Below are 15164 nucleotides of genomic sequence, written 5' to 3' on the forward strand. Positions count from 1 at the left end.
TATAGGGAAATAAGTTGCATGCAAATAGCTCTTAAACTTTATAAGCACTTCGTACAGAGAAAACTTAAATACGATCATAGTTCAAAAAATGGTTCAATGGCTCTGAGCACTATGGGACTTAACATCTATTGTCATCAGTCCCCTAGAACTTAGAACTACTTAAACCTAACTAACCTAAGGACATCACACAACACCCAGTCATCACGAGGCAGAGAAAATCCCTGACCCCGCCGGGAATCGAACCCGGGAACCCGGGCGTGAGAAGCGAGAATGCTACCGCACGACCACGAGCTGCGGACACGATCATAGTATTGTGCGAACATGCGGTAAAGCTGAAACATAAATTTAGACATCCATAGATGCACAGCAGGTGTAGTAGAGTTGAGCAGCTAATGGGCAGAAAGTTTAGCGAGCTAACGCCAACAGATTACTCCCCAACGTCTCATAAAATCGGTGGAGCCTGCCGCCATATTCGAAACTCTAGCTCATGCTCTGTGGCTTAGCTGGCATTCATTAATCTCTCAAAAACACGCTTATGTAGATGTGTGCACTCTCTGTAGTTATATATTTTAACAGTTCCAGGGAGTCGCGCTACAGTGACTGAATGGTCATCCAGTATCCCTTCTGGTTCCGGTTCCTTGGAAGAAGATTGAATTCTACATTGACACGTCACATAGTCAACATCATGCATCCATGGATAATATTACTTAGATGTTACTGAATCGAGAGTTTTAAAATACTACCACCTGCTAGAACACTCCATTTGATGTTATACCGTCATGGAGACACTTCCAGCCGCTGGTGCGACTAAATAGCATTATTTACATACAGTGTGAAATGTAAATGCTATTCACGAGCTCTGCTGGCAGTTCATCAAAGTTATTATCATCTTTAGTGCTAAATTTACAGTTACTTGTGTCTATGCACAAGTGGTGAAAACGTTTAGGAAGGTTGTTGTGGTGAGTGATGACGTACTCTGGTTACTGAATATCGCACTCCATCGCCGACAAGCACCTGCGCTGCACTGTACATCTTAAGTTGCAACTGCAAATGTGTGATTGATTGTAGGACATATTTATTTACAATATTCCTCCAGACTCCCGCTGTTGCGGCAGTGAAAAGGAAAATTATGTATAATGTCATACAAACATAATAATAACAAAAAAATCGTAAGATAATGTTTATTATAGCTAGATATACATATGGTAATTGTTTATGCATGGTGGGAGACTGGATATGCATGTTAAGAAGGTCAACAGTTCCAACACATGCAGTATAGTGTGTTGGTGGGTACAATCTCGAAAAGCATTTTCTTGCCATTCTGCTGCATAGCCGCTATTATTTGAACAATATTCGTCCTGTCTACAATTTTACACTCCCACACTATCATGTCCTTCCTTTCTTGATGCAGAAAGCTGCAAGTACATTTCTCTGACAAATGATTACAACAGATATGTTCAGTTGTTCGTTGTTCAACACTAACGTCACATCAGTCGAACACATGGTACTTAAGTGCATGCACAGTGATGACACGACGGTGCTGTGTGTTGTACATGAGCAGTTATGGACACTGACGTGATGCATGTGTGTAACATCGACAGATCATTCGAAAAAAATTAATTTGTTCATGTGCAACGAGTCTCTTGGCAATGTAGCCAGTCGTCAAGCCTGTACAAAAAAAAGAAAAAAACATGACGTCACCATATGACAGTTTTTCTACTGCACTGAAAGCAATTGGCTGCCAAACAGGGTCACTTGGGGCACAATGAATTCCAAGTATTCAGCAGTACTTTCGAATGTGTGTCACTTTGCATCTACGTGTGATCTACAGTCGACTCTTGCTCCCACGAACAGCACAGGCATTGTGGTATGTGCAGATGTGTGTTACACATACGACTCTCACTCCCACAAATGCGCGAACGCAGCAACTCACCAGTGCTGTGGTGGATACGCATTACAGTGGGAGACGCATGGTTGCATGCAATTGGCGCTTAAAAATTGCATCTCATTGGCCTCGGAATCTGAACATGCAGAGTGAGTTTCGCGATGTCTACTTCCCTGGTGCAAGTGGGCCGATCCTATTCCCAGGATTGCCTTGGGGGTATGGAAGTGCAGATGCAGACATCGGAGAAATATGACAAGCGCAGTTGCATGAGCATGGTAAGGTTCCTGCAATGTTGTTGTGGTCTTCAGTCCTGAGACTGGTTTGATGCAGCTCTCCATGCTACTCTATCCTGTGCAAGCTTCTTCATCTGCCAGTACTTACTGAAACCCACATCCTTCTGAATCTGCTTAGTGTATTTGTCTCTTGGTCTCCCTCTACGATTTTCACCCTCCACGCTGCTCTCCAATGCTAAATTTGTGATCCCTTGATGCCTCAGAACATGTCCTACTAACCGGTCCCTTCTTTTTGTCAAGTTGTGCCACATACTCCTCTTCTCCCCAATTCTATTCAATACTTCATCATTAGTTATGTGATCTACCCAACAAATCTTCGGCATTCTTCTGTAGCACCACATTTCGAAAGCTTCTATTCTCTTCTTGTCCAAACTATTTATCGTCCATGTTACACTTCCATACATGGCTACACTCCATACATATACTTTCAGAAATGACTTCCTGACACTTAAATCTAAACTCGATGTTAACAAATTTCTCTTCTTCAGAAACGCTTTCCTTGCCATTGCCAGTCTACATTTTATATCTTCTCTACTTCCACCATCATCAGTTATTTTGCTCTCCAAATAACAAAACTCCTTTACTACTTTAAGCGTCTCATTTCCTAATCTAGTTCCCTCAGCATCACCCGACTTAATTCGACTACATTCCATTATCCTCGTTTTTCTTTTGTTGATGTTCATCTTATATCCTCCTTTCAAGACACTGTCCATTCCGTTCAACTGCTCTTCCAAGTTCTTTGCTGCCTCTGACAGAATTACAATGTCATCGGCGAACCTCAAAGTTTTTATTTTTTCGCCATGGATTTTAATACCTACTCAGAATTTTTCTTTTCTTTCCTTTACTGCTTGCTCAATATACAGATTGAATAACATCGGGGAGAGGCTACAAACCTGTCTGACTCCATTCCCAACCACTGCTTCCCTTTCATGCCCCTCGACTCTTATAACTGCCATCTGGTTTCTGTACAAATTGTAAATAGTCTTTCGCTCCCTGTATTTTACCCCTGCCACCTTTAGAATTTGAAAGAGAGTATTCCAATCAACATTGTCAAAGGCTTTCTCTAAGTCTACAAATGCTAGAAACGTAGATTTGCCTTCCGTTAATCTTTCTTCTAAGATAAGTCGTAGGGTCAGTATTACCTTGTGTGTTCCAATATTTCTACGGAATCCAAACTGATCGTCCCCGAGGTCGGCTTCTACTAGTTTTTCCATTCGTCTGTAAAGAATTCGTGTTAGTATTTTGCAGCTGTGACTTATTAAACTGATAGTTCGTTAATTTTCACATCTGTCAACACCTGCCTTTTTTAGGATTGGAATTATTATATTCTTCTTGAAATCTGAGGGTATTTCGCCTGTCTCATACATCTTGCTCACCAGATGGTAGAGTATTGTCAGGACTGGCTCTCCCAAGGCCGTCAGTACTTCCAATGGAATGTTGTCTACTCCCAGGGCCTTGTTTCGACTTAGGTCTTTCAGTGCTCTGTCAAACTCTTCACGCAGTATCGTATCTCCCATTTCATCTTCATCTACATCCTCTTCCATTTCCTCAATTACATCGCCCTTGTATAGACCCTCTATATACTCCTTCCACATTTCTGCTTTCCCTTCTTTGCTTAGAACTGGGTTTCCATCTGAGCTCTTGATATTCATACAAATGGATCTCTTTTCTCCAGAGGTCTGTAGGCTGTATCTATCTTACCCCTAGTGAGATAAGCGTCTACATCCTTACGTTTGTCCTGTAGCCATCCCTGCTTAGCCATTATGCACTTCCTGTCGATCTCATTTTTGAGCCGTCTGTATTCCTTTCTGCCTGCTTCATTTACTGCATTTTTAAATTTTCTCATTTCGTCAATTAAGTTCAATATTTCTTCTATTACCCAAGGAGTTCTACTAGCCCTCGTCTTTTTACCTACTTGATCCTCTGCTGCCTTCACTACTTCATCCCTCAGAGCTACCTATTCTTCTTGTACTGTACTTCTTTCCCCCATTCCTGTCAATTGTTCCCTTACGCTCTCCCTGAAGCTCTGTACAGCCTCTGGTTCTTTTAGTTTATCCAGGTCCCATCTTCTTAAATTCCCACCTTTTTGCAGTTTCTTCAGTTTTAGTCTACAGTTCATAACCAATAGATTGTGGTCAGAGTCCACATCTGCCCCTGGAAATGTCTTACAATTTAAAACCTGGTTCCTAAATCTCTGTCTTACCATTATATAATCTATCTGATACCTTCTAGTATCTTCGGGATTATTCCATGTATACAACTTTCTTTCATGATTCTTGAACCAAGTATTAGCTATGATTAAGTTATGCTCTGTGCAAAACTCTACCAGTCGGCTTCCTCTTTCATTTCTTAGCCTCAATCCATAATCACCTACTATGTTTCCTTCTCTCCCTTTTCCTACTCTCGAATTCCAGTCACCCATGACTATTAAATTTTCGTCTCTCTTCACTACCTGAATAATTTCTTTTATCTCATCATACATTTCTTCAATTTCTTCATCATCTGCAGAGCTAGTTGGCATATAAACTTGTACTACTGTAGTAGGTGTGGGCTTCGTGTCTATCTCGGCCACAATAATGCGTTCACTATGCTGTTTGCAGTAGCTTACCTGCACTCCTATTTTGTTATTCATTATTAAACCTACTCCTGCATTACCCCTATTTGATTTTGTGTTTATCACCCTGTATTCACCTGACCAAAAGTCTTGTTCCTCCTGCCACCGAACTTCACTAATTCCCACTATATCTAACTTTAACCTATACATTTCCCTTTTTAAATTTTCTAATCTACCTGCCCGATTAATGGATCTGACATTCCACGCTCCGATCCGTAGAACGTCAGTTTTCTTTCTCCTGATAACGACGTCCTCTTGAGTAGTCCCCGCCCGGAGATCCGAATGGGGAACTATTTTACCTCCGGAATATTTTACCCAAGAGGACACCATCATCATTTATCCATACAGTAAAGCTGCATGCCCTCGGGAAATGTTACGGCCGTAGTTTCCCCTTGCTTTCAGCCGTTCGCAGTACCAGCACAGCAAAGCCGTTTTGGTTAATGTTGCAAGGCCAGGTCAGTCAATCATCCAGACTGTTGACCCTGCAACTACTGAAAAGGCTGCTGCCCCTCTTCAGGAACCACATGTTTGTCTGGCCTCTCAACAGATACCCCTCCGTTGTGGTTGCACCTACGGTACGGCCATCTGTATCGCTGAGGCACGCAAGCGTCCCCACCAACGGCAAGGTCCATGGTTCATGGGGAAGGTCCTGCAATGGATTTGGTGAAAATGGCTACATGCGATCATTGAAAATTCTGACGGATGCTGTGTTAGTTCTTCGCCAAAAATTGCAGTGATACAACATCCATATCGATCTGGCAATCTAGAGAAGTTTGGTCATTAGGTAGACCATTTTATATGGCCACAACGACTCATCCAGTAATCTCTAGTTGTTCTGTAAATTACATTGTAAGTATCGCTCATACTTCAGACATGTTGGTACCATAAGGATGTCTTAGTTTCAGAGGGATATAACTGCGGCGGCGTATCTGTTAGGAACTGTAGATGCTTGTGTCACTTAAGAGTCCTATTAATGAAATTTTCGTATGCCCTAAATTTTTTCTTTTTGAATCGTGAGTATTCTAATTGGATTGATTCAGCTCAGCAAGAATTCCTTTTTATCTCTGAATAGCACTCCACGTCGTTAATCATTTGCTCTCTTCCCCTAAAGTATAGTTTTTACCCTCTGCAGTTTCATCTACAAACATGAAGGCTATTCCCTGATCCTTTAACAATGTCCTACCTTCCTGTCCCTTATTCTGAATATTTTCCATCTGCTACATTCTTCACCGATTCTAGAGAGAACCACCTGATTTTTATTTTATCAGTCCACCTAATTTTCAAAGTTCTTCTGTAACACTGCACCGCCAACTCTTCGATTCTCTTCTGTTGTGATTTACTTACTGTCCATGATACACTACTGTACAATGCTCAGTTCTAAACACACATTCACAGAAATTTCCTCCTTCAATTAAGGCGTTTGTTTGATATCAATAGACTTCTCTTGGCCACAAATGCCCTCTTTGCCAGTGCTGTTCTGTTTTTTACGTCCTTATTTCGTTCGTCATTGGCAATTTTGCTTGCATGGTAGCACAAATCCTTAACTTCGTTTACTTCAAGGTACAAATTTTGAAGTGAAGTTTCTCGTTGTTCTCGTATCCGCTTCTTCTCATCACTTTCATACTTCTTAAATTTATTCTCAACCCGTATTATGTACTCGTAAAACTGTTCATCCCATTCAACACATCGTACAATTATTCACTTTTAGTTTTATAGCGATGTCATCAGCGAATCTTATCATTAACATCCTTTCACCCCAAATTTTAACCCCACTGTTAAATGTTTCTTTTATTTCCGTCATTGCTTTTTCGATGTATAGATTGAACAGTAGTGGCGAAAGTCTTTAGTCATGTCATATATACCCTTTCTAATCCGAGCAAATCATTGATAATTTACCAATGTTCTTGTTCCCTGTTGGTATTTCACATGTTATATATTACCCATCTTACCCAGCTTACTCCTATATTTCTCAATATTTCTAACAATTGGTTTCATTTTACATTGCACAGTGATTGACTGCGTCTTGATTTTTCTTCTGTCTGTCTCCAATATCAAGTGCAACGTCAAAAGTTTCACATTGGTATCTTTACCTAAGGCCAAACTTATCTTCACCCAATAGATCTTCAGTTTCCTTTTTCACCCTTCGTTATATTACTCTTATCAGGAGCTTGGATGATGCAACAGTTTTCGCACTTTTCCGCCGTTTCTCTCTTCGGAATTGTGGGGTTAACATTTTCCCGAAGGCTCACAGTACGTCGCTAGTCGCATAGATTCTACACACTAAATTAAACTGTCGTTTGGTTGAAACTTCACCGAATGATTTTAGAAATTCCGATGGAATTTTATTTATCCCTGCTGCCTTAATTTGATATTAGGTCTTCCGGAGCTCTTCTAAATTCCAATTCTAATGCTGGATCCCCTTTCCTGTCGACCCTGTTTCCCCTACCACGTCATCAGATAAGTCTTTTCCTTGGTAGTGGCCCTCAAAGTTTTGTTTCCACCTATCAGCTCCCTCCTCTACATTTAACATTCCATTGCGCTCTTAATGTTACGAATGTAGCTTTTAATTTCACTGAAGGTTGTTTTAACTTTTCTGTAGGATGATTCAGCTGCCCCTACCTATGGGTTTTTTGAATCTAAAACGCCATCAAGTAGCATGAGCAAGACGTTCATATTCTCTTGTTCTCTGTGCACACAGTATTAGTCCTACACAAAAAATGAACATGACCTTTTGTAGGAAATGTAAAGTAGTTAAATTTTGTATTTGCATATGTTTTCGCTAGAAGCCATAGTTTCCGAACTATTCAAGAAAAACGTACAAGAGGGACTCCCAAACGCGGTTTCTTCGAGTTACTCGAAAACTGTGATCTCCAACGAAAAATTATCCCAGTACAAAATTTAACTGCATTAAATATTGGACCAAAACTAGTACCAAGGGCACGACGGTTCCATAAGTCAGTAGCGGTATCCCAACAGCGTCTCTTTCACATGTAAGTGGAGACTGATTATTATCCTCGGGGGCGCGGCTAGCTCCACTTGAGGTTGATAGCCTCTGACAGTCAAACACGAAAACATCTTTTAGAGAAAAATTTCCACCGTCCAGCACAATAGCGGAGGAGAAGGCTACATAGGGTTGGGAGGGCAGCCAACTAGAAGAGTCTAATTAATCGGTTCATTTAAAATCACCAGACTCTTATCGTATGCATAATACCAAACAAAAGCATAAACACGTTAATTACATTGCAATACATAAGTTAAACTCTTGACTTAAAACTGGAAAGTTCATAAACTTCACAAATGAGCTGGAAGACAAAACATCATTATACAAGACTCCAAGAAATGAGAAATACAACAGAAGATTCATAGGAATCTCAAGGTTTCAGAATTTGCAATAGAAAACCTGGACAAAGAGTTATGAAACATTGACCATAATTCGGAACAGGATTTATAGTGAATTTGAAAGTGATAGTTTCAATAACTTATTTTAAAGCTATTTCTCCACGAATCGCAATTTTAGCTCTGAAAACCATTAACAAGATCTATACTATCATAAACACCCACGTCCCTACCAACGAGAAAAATTTTCTAACAAGAACTATGCTATAAACAGAAAAATTCTGGGATATTTTGGCTCAGACAGTAAATCAAGTCAGTAAAACCAATGTAAAGATGTTAATACCAGATTTTAATGCCCAACTGGGAAAGGGAAGAAAGTACAGAGATATAACTGGAAAACAGGATCCACATAAACAAACTAATAGAAACGGACAAAGACTCACTGAAATTTGCAGAACACATGGGTTCATCTCTAAATAAACTCATTTTAAAAGCAAACCAAGCAAATTTGTGACATGGAAACATACTGATTGGAGAAAAAGAGAGTGGCGGCTGGACCATGTCTGCATGGAGAAATTCTTTCGTAAAGGAATTCGAAATGTTAAGGTAGTGAGAGGAATATACACAGCTTCAAATCATTATCTAGTCAAATTCAAATTCACCCTATTAAACAAAAAATACAGCGCAATTGGAAATAAAAGAAAGCATGACCCACATAAACTAATAAAAAAATGATAAATCTCAGAAAACACACAAAATATAATAATAATGATTAATCTTGAGGAATTAACACCGATCTTAAAACAACATGCTGAAGAATCAGCTCCAGTAAGTCAACATAAAAATTACACATGGTGGACTATGGAATGTGATAAAATTCATGATGAAAGTCATCAAGCTTGGACAAAATTTCAAACTCACCAAACAGAAGAAACTTCAGCTAACCTCTAAAACATCAGAAAGAAATTCTCTAAAATTATTAGAAAAATAAAGCGGCAGTATCAAAAGGATCTACTGAGTTCCATTGAAGAAAACTGCTAAAAAACTAATCCCAGAGAATATTACAAAGCCTTTGATAAATATTTATGTAATTACAATCCATCCACACTATTGCTGAGAAACAAAGATGAAAGAATAGCCCATAATAACAAGTAAATGTCAGAAATCATGACAGAGGCATTAAACAAGCCGTTGAACTGTGATGAAACCTGAAAGCTTTTAACAATCGACGCAAGCACCGCTGTAAAAACCAAACTAGAAAATATTAACCTACCTACAGTACAAGAAATAGAAATTGTACTTAAACAAATGAGAAACTACAAAGCATGAGCTGGTTATCAGGTGTTTGTAAAAATGCGAAATATGCTGGTAAAACAACATGGACATATTTAAACATTATTTTACACAAAAATGTGAGCAACAGAAAAATTCCCAGAAGAATGGACCACATTTGTCATTACCGGACTTCATAAGGAAGGAGACAAAAGTTCTCCAGGCAACTACAGATGAATCTCGCTCTTGGATTGCACCTCCAAGATTTTTTACAAGATTTTACACAATAAGATCAAAGGATAACTGGATAAGGAATTGGGGGCATAACTAGGAGGCTTTAGAGCTTGGAGAAACTGTACAAAACAAGTAATTACTCTGAAATTAATCCTAGCTTATTAGCGATCGAGTGGTCAGTGTGCCGGTCTGTCATGCCAAGGGGCCCAGGTTCGATACCCAGCTGGGTCGGAGATTTTCTCCGCTCAGGGACTGGATGTTGTGTTGTCCTCATTATCATTTCCTCATCACCAGTGGAAGGCAACGGGAACCCACCGCTGGAATCACTTCCCTAGACGCTCATGCCATGGACCTCTCTGATGAGGCTTCCTCCATAATAAGACCTGCCGTAAGGCAGAACACAAGGTTTTTTACTAGCAAAGGAAACACGTCTCTCTCAATTACAATTACAGATTTTTAGAAACTATATGATTCTATACATAAAGCCACACTGTTAAAAATTTTGAGACATTTCGAACTCCACCTAAAATTAATTAAAGTGATAGAACTTACAATTACAAATATAAATTCGAAAATTAAGTTCAGCATAGAACTTTCTGAATCACTCTTAGTAAAAACTGACTTAAGGCAGGGAGATGGCCTATCACCACGTCTTTTTAATTGTGTCCTTGAATACATAGTAAGGGAAATGGTACAAGGACAATCCGAAGAACGTTAAGATTGGGACACAAAAAGATGACATAAAGTTGAACTGTTTAGGATTTTCTGATGACCTCACTCCTGTCGCCAACAATTTTGAGAATCCAACAACAGATACAATCATTGCAGCAATTATCCCAGAGTATTGGCCTTAAAATATATTTTGAGAAATTGAAATAATGCTAATGGTATTGCCACTGGCAAACAAAATTGGAAATGGAGAACACGACATCATAATTGTTGAGAAGTTTAAATACTTGGGAGAAATAAAGAACTCAAACTAATGAGAAACCATCATGGGCGAGTACTATAAACAAATTAATCAAATCACACCATGTTACCAAGAACACAATAGCCGAAATACCAACAAAACTGAAACACCACCAAATAATTACACAACTTCAAATAATACATACTAACGAAACTATATTTAATACAACTAACACTGCAGCAACAGACAGATTATTCAGAATGGAAAGAAGTATAGTCAAAAGATGTATAAATAAGAAAATACCAGGCAGAGTTTGGAGAGTAGCTTCAAATAGTTTATAAAGAAATAGAACCAGTGACAAGTACAATGAAAAAGAAACGGATCTCTTTCTTATAACATTTGATGAGGGCAACAGAAAACAGAATTAGCAGGAGAATAATCGAGAAGTCATGGAATAGTAAGAGTGGCATTAGATGGATTACAGAGATAAAGGAGGACATGATGAAATTACAGATTACGATGAAGAATTTGAAAGACAAGACAGATACAGTTAAGATACTTCAGAACAATCATATCAACTACCAACAAAAATTAACAATCAGAGAATGGGAAGGGTGTTTTCAGATCAGGAGTGAAGAATAAAAAAGTATTGAGCCAACTAGAAACAGAAGAGCCTAATTCATAATACTGACTAAAGTGGTTCAATGTAGGCCATAAAATAAAAAAAATAAATAAAATATTCTGCTGAAAGGCACTTATCATATTTTCTGTAGGACTGATAGTTTACACGTAGCAAGCAGGAGAATATGAAAATCTCTCGCATCGTTTCAGAAGGCATTGCAGGTTGCATAAAACCGAAAGGGAGGGGCATTTGAATCACCCTGTATATTGTGATTCAGTTCTGCCGACGGTCATTTTGTTTTCGATTTCTTCACATTTTTCCTGCAGTCATTTCACCTTGCCTGCCATGAACTTAGTGTTTATTTCATACGTAAGTGACTTAGGTAAAGTCTGTCTTTCGCTAAAAAATTTTTGAGCCTTTTGTATTTCTTCTTTTACCCAACGTTTCTTCACAGTTACCTTCTGAGCCATGTGCGGCTCACGTTGGTGCCGTTGGTTGGTTGGCACCGTGTAACAGGGATAGTGGGATCTCGTTTTTTTCTTCTGTTTACTGGCACCACTACGTTTGCTAGCGTTGTTTGGCTGCGAGTGGCAGCAGCAGCGTTTATCGATATCTAGTAACCATATTATCTTTGGAAGGATGTGAAGTGTTTTCTGGGTCAGGATGTGTCAGGAGTTGAGTTGGGATGGAACAGCAGAGAGGTCCGGCAGTGTGAGGACATGCCGCGACCGCTGGCGGCATGCAGGCATTGCCGGATCGAGGGGCTGTAGTTTCGAGGGCCACAACCTCGTTGTCCACCGGCCCCAGGACGTTGAGTTGAGTGAACATTAACCCAGTAGTGAAACCTCCACTGTTTTGTGATCATGCCATTTGTTTGTGCATTGCTGCTCGTAGGGTCACCATGAGACGAACAGCAACAAGTGGAGCGTGTCGAGTTGGCGGAATCTATTAGCCTTCTTCTACTGCCCATTATTAGTTTTTTGATTTTGTGTCATTATTGGTGAAGTGCAACCAGCGGTATTTTGCTGCCCAGTTACATGCCCTGGAGGTTAGCGTATTTTTGCGGCAATGTACTTTTCCTTGTATTGCCGATACTGTCTGGCATGACATATAGTTCGTCAGCCTCCTGGATTGTGGTGTGGATTGTGGTTTCTTTGGTCTACCTTGGTTGCAGTAGTTCCTTTTGCCTCTCGATGTTTTAAACACTGCATTCTGAAGACACAGTGCTGTCTGTCACTTCTTCCTCGCTTGAATTATTCCAGAGTTGTACTGGTTATCACACGTTAGTTGGATTTGGTAAGAGGATTGATTGGCGTTTAAACTGTACCTAGTTTGACTTAGGGAAAGCAGGAAAAGGTTTGGATGGGGCCTGTTCAGTTACCGTTGGTTGCACAGTAAACACATACACTTTAAATAAGGAAATAATTTTTTAAAATCAGTCATTTAAGAAAAAGATTTGACAGCAACACAAGCTGCACCGATGGATGAAGGCCTTATTGAGAGAGAATTCAAAATTATTTGTCAGCTGAAGGCCACAAGCAATACTTCATAACAATTAGCGGCTGAAGGACTAAATTGCAAGTGAGAAAGAGAACTACATCATGAAAATACCAAAATAATTTTTAAAACAATCATTAAAAAAATCGACTGTAACACAAGCTGCACTGACAGGTGAAGGCCTCATTGAGATAGAATTCAAATTATTTGTCAGCTGGAGGCCACGAGCAATACTTCAGAGCAATTAACGGCTTAAGTCCTGAATTAAAAGTGAGGAAGACAATTGACAATTACATGTTAAAAATACCAAAATAATTTTTAAAATAATCATTAAAAAATTGACTGTAACACAAGACACACTGATGGCTGATGGCCTTATTAAGAAGAATTCAAAATATTTGTCTTTTGAAGGCCACAAGCCATAGGAATAATTAAAACAAAATACAATTTTTAAACAGTTGACACAATCAGACCAAATAAAGAAGGGAATGATCCAGAGACAGTGCTCCAAGGATCGACCTGAGAAAGTCCGTAAACCTGCGTAAGCGGTGAGACAGGCAGCCCAGTGTTATACTCACTTGACAGAATGGCAACTCAACCAGTCACATTTAAATGCAAGACCAACACTCTCGCAGCCGGCCGTAGTGGCCGTTCGGTTCTAGGCGCTACAGTCTGGAGCCGAGCGACCACTACGGTCGCAGGTTCGAATCCCACTTGGGCATGGATGTGTGAGATGTCCTTAGGTTAGTTAGGTTTAATTAGTTCTAAGTTCTAGGCGACTGATGGCCTCAGAAGTTAAGTCGTATAGTGCTCAGAGCCATTTGAACCAACACTCTCGCAAAATCTACCTAACGTCCGATGCCCAATACAACGATGGAATAACCCATGCCTGACGTCATGAAACGACAAACATTATACAAAAGAACATGTTCACACGCAAGAGTAATTCAAGGTAATCACAAGTTGCCTCCACGAACCCAATACGCAGACAGCGTTAAAAGGACTGCTCATTCAAAACCACACTAGGTACACACGGATTCACGAAAATAATTCGACCAACAACTCAAACGATACTAAAAACAGTCACTGTGGAACAACAAGCACGAACCACAAGTCGACACAAACACAGAGGGCCCAGAAGCGGTCGGAAGACCAAATACACGTCGTCCGATTACACGACCGACCGAACGACCAAACCAACGGTCGTCCCCGCTCAAGTCAGGTAAGGGAAAGGTGCTGGTATGAATCGTCGACTGACAGCTTATTGCCACGAGGTCACTTCCACGGACGGACACACACACACACACACACACACACACACACACACGCAAATGAAGGTTGCACTGCTCGAATATAACGATCCATTCAACTTAAACTCGCTGAATCCGGACCTCGCCGTGGTCGTGCACTATCGCGACCACATCCTTCCATCGGGCAGTGCATCTGTCGCCAGCTGTCCCGGCGAGTACTGGCGCTGTGCGGAACTCACTGCTCCTCCGTCCTAAGCGAACTGCCTGACACACGACGACCCGGAAAAACTAGAGGTCGCTCCAAAGACAGTACCGCAGTACTCGCTATCGATAAACGCTGCTACTAGCACTCACGGACAGACAGAGAGAACGAACATAGTGGCGCCAGTGAACAGACTACGAAAACGAGAGGTGACAATCACAGTACACGATGCCAACCTGTCAATGGCACCAAGGCGAGCTGGACCACGGCTCAAACTCCTCCCCCCCCCTCCCCCTTCCCTTAGATAGCAACCCGGGGGTCACATCCCAAAATGGAATCGACTGGCCACTGAAAACGTGGGTCTTAGGGAAAGCAGGAAAAGGTGTTAATGGGGCCTAGTCAGTTACCGTTGGTTGCACAGTAAACACATATACTTAATTTAAGGAAATAATTTTTGAAAAGCAATCATTAAAAAAAAATGACTTTAACACAAGCTACACTGACGGCTGAAGGCCTTATTACGAAAGAATAGAAAATTATTTGTCTGCTGAAGGCCACTAGTAATACTTCAGAACAATCAGTGGCTGAAGGCCTGAGTTACAAGTGAGGAAGACAGTTACACGTTGAAAATACTAAAATAATTTTTAAAACAGTCGTTTAAAAAACTGGCTGTAACACAAACTACACTGACGGCTGAAGGCCTTATTAAGACATAATTCAAATTATTTGTCGGCTGAAGGCCACGAGCAATACTTCAGAATGGCAGCTTTAAAGGCTCGATCCCGAGGTCGCTGCCCAGCCCGGCGTCGTTTATTGTCTCTGGGTGCGCGCGGTTGAACGCAAGAACGAACTAAATGACCTATCCGACCGCACCTGAAGCAACGCTGCGGTTCCCTTTTAGCAAACTCAGCCGATGTAGATAATCCGGAGTTGTCCTTGATAACGCCCGCGTGCTGAACGTTAACTTCACGGCATGGATCGTCGGCGAGCAGTCACGCAGATATCGCTACAACGGCGGCACGAAGTTCTTCCCAAGTGGAGGGCCGACT

This window comes from Schistocerca serialis, chromosome 1 (genome assembly GCF_023864345.2).
Source record: "Schistocerca serialis cubense isolate TAMUIC-IGC-003099 chromosome 1, iqSchSeri2.2, whole genome shotgun sequence".
Taxonomy (NCBI): domain Eukaryota; kingdom Metazoa; phylum Arthropoda; class Insecta; order Orthoptera; family Acrididae; genus Schistocerca; species Schistocerca serialis.